The sequence below is a fragment of the Otolemur garnettii genome, unplaced genomic scaffold (assembly GCF_000181295.1).
Source record: "Otolemur garnettii isolate 467f Iridium unplaced genomic scaffold, OtoGar3 scaffold00002, whole genome shotgun sequence".
NCBI lineage: Eukaryota > Metazoa > Chordata > Mammalia > Primates > Galagidae > Otolemur > Otolemur garnettii.
In genome coordinates, this window is record NW_003852397.1 from 8383239 (window position 1) to 8386252 (window position 3014).

The 3014-nt window shown below is 42.7% G+C and overlaps 1 pseudogene; it reads right to left on the bottom strand.

Moving 5' to 3' along the window:
* Positions 1-1203: 1203 nt before the first annotated feature.
* LOC100963245 lies at positions 1204-2184 on the bottom strand (annotated as a pseudogene).
* Positions 2185-3014: the final 830 nt, after the last annotated feature.

The window sequence follows — 3014 nt, forward strand, 5'->3', positions numbered from 1 at the left end:
AAATCGCTCTGCCTTCTGTCAACCGACTCCTTGCAGACACCCAGAGACCACTCCCTCACCTCTCCCACGTCCACCTCCCAGTAATGTCGGCCAGTGGAGAAGCTGGGTGCACCCAGGACACAGGGCAGGTGAGTGAATCTCCTGGGATCTTCCTTGATGTCCTGATGGCTCTTTGCATGCTGGACGCTCCTTAGGCCCTCAGGGACAACAAGAAGGGAGCTGGCGTTGGCTGCATCCAGGCTCATATCCTCCCGAAACCGCTGGAGCTCACGGCTCACATGCAGCGTATGCTCCAGGAGGAGCCTCTGTTGCGTGAGGAGAAGGGTCAGTGTTCTCATCTGCTGTTCTGTTTGGGTTTTTTTGTATGTTTGTTTTTTTGTTTTTATATCAAACACATTTATTCTTAAAGTGAAAAGTTCATAAAGGATCGATAAAGGGAAGTGAAATATTTACGGTGAAAAATCACGGATGCTGGCCCAACCTCACATACTGTCACAGCAGAGTTACTACATCAGTACCTTTCAGCCTGGCACATCATACGTGTTAAAATCAACAGCACTTTCTGGACACCTCTCAGCAGATGTGCACAGTAATAGAAGCCAACGCTCTGGGACTCCGGTCCTTATGATCTTACAGAATAGATGTATGCACAAAACAAATATATTACAACAAAACCATCCCCATCTATTTTTTTTTAAAGAAGCCTTTTGACTTCAAGGGAAATTAGACAGCAAGACAAAAATAGGCAAGAAGATAGACTGCTCTTTCTGTGTGCAAGGTACTGGATTCTTATACTGAGAATCCTAGTACTGGGCCTCACTTCAAACATCACATCAAAAAGGTGTGGCAGAAAAATGAGTCCCCAGGATTTTTTGCAAGTTATATTTCTGACAAAGGTCTAATAACCAGAATCCACAGAGAACTCAACATAAGGAAGCATTTATTTGAAGTTTAACATGAAGTCATACAAACAAAATGTATATAAACACAAATCCACATTGAGGCATAGCACAGATAGCAAAGGACAAAGTGAAAACAAAGAAAACTAATTGGCAGCTATACACAGTTGGACACATTGTGTCTTGTACACTAGAAAGTCTTTCACAAAATAATCATCTTAGATCAGTAGAAGACCAGTCTTGGCTGTTGTCCTGCAGGATGGGCTACGTGAGCATTTCCTCCTGTGTTCTCCAATGTCCTCCTTCAGTATGGCTGGTAGTAGTTTTGGTGATTGCGACCCCCTCGGGATGCCTTGCCGTAAGTGCTCTGTTGGCCACTGTAGTCTGCATATCCCTGTCCATATCCACAGTTCCCATAGTTATACCCAGTATAATCACATCCGCCATAGCCACTGTAGCCACCACCATAGGCATTATTGTAATTTCCATACCCTTGATCATAATAGTTATTAAATCCTTGGTTCCAGTTTTGGCCCTGACCTTGGCCTCCACCCCTAGTACCACCTTGTCCACTGGACACAGCACCTTTTCCTCCTTTCTGTTGTTGCTGCCTATAGACTTCTTTGGGCTGTGCAACTTTGATTTCACACTTCCCAGAACCAATGTGATGGTATCTGCTTTCTAACAATTTCTTTACTGGCTCTCCCTCTGTATATGTGACAAAACAAAATCCTCTCCTTTCATTTGTTTTTCTATCCCTGGGAAGTTCAATATTTTCAATCTCTCCAAAGGCTCCAAAATAGTCTTTAATTTGCTCTTTGGAGGTATCTGGGCTCAATCCTCCCACAAAAACCTTTTTAGGGGGCGCTTTCTCTTTTAAAGGTTTGGCTCTTTGGGGGTCTATCAATTTGCCATCCAGTTTGTGTTCTTTCAGTTCCAAAACCTTATCAACACTAGCAGCATCTTTGAAAAGCACAAATCCAAATCCTCTTGATCTACCACTGACTGGATCTGTTTTAATTATGCAGTCTACAACTTCCCCAAATCGAGACAAATATTCAGTCAGATCTCTCTTGCTTGTATCCCAGCTCAAGCCTCCAATAAACATTTTACCGTCAGTCTGCTGATCCTTGCTCGCGTTGATCTTGGATCCCTCTGTGAATTCCTCTATGTTGCCAACCTCGCTCATGTCCTCCATAGTGGTGGAGCTGTCAGCAGGGGATTGCTGGCACGTAGTCTGGGTCATGGCAGCAGTGGGAGCAGAGCGTTGTATGGAGCTGTATTTAAAATGGCAGCAGAAGAGCCAAAACCTAGTTTTCAATGTGACAATATTAATAGGGGGGCCTCTAGGATGTGATTAGGTTATGAGGGTGAAGCCCTAATAAATGGGATTAGTGCCCTGTGCTCTTCTTTCAGTGAGGACACAGCAACAAAAGTGCCATCTGAAGCCAAGAGCAAGCCCTCACCAGACACTGAATCTTCTGCGTCTGAATCTTGGACCTCTCACTCAGCCTCCAGAATTGTGAACAGTAAGTTTATATTATTTATAAATTATCCAGGCCAGTGTTATTTTGTTATAATGACCCAAATTGACCCAGACACTTCTCTAAGGGGAGTTGTGTTTCAGCATCACCCAAGTGTCACATTTTCCTCTGCCCTCTTCATTTGTACCTTGTTCATTATCAAAGGAGTCTGTATTTAAGTAAATGGATTTTTCCTCCTTTGCTGCGCTTCACCACAGTATCTTAGGGAGACAAACACCAAATGAAAAACTACCCCAAGGCAAACGCTAAACTCAACTTTGTTGCCAAATAAGAGCCAAACCGTTCACCAAGACTTTCTCTTATTAGAATTTACAATAGTGTGGGGTTTTATTTTAATTTTTAGATTAATAAAATCTACACACCCACACTCATTTTCAACAGATACAGAAATTTCCACTGGCACTCAGAAAATAGAGACACATTTCAGATGTGACTGTTGAAGCGATTGTGCCTTTGTTACTTTAAAATGGCCACATACCATTTTTAGCTAGGTCTTAACTGCCACAGAGGGAAATGAGTACATCATCTAATTAAATTTTATCTCAATTATCTGGGCAGTTGCCTGAATTCT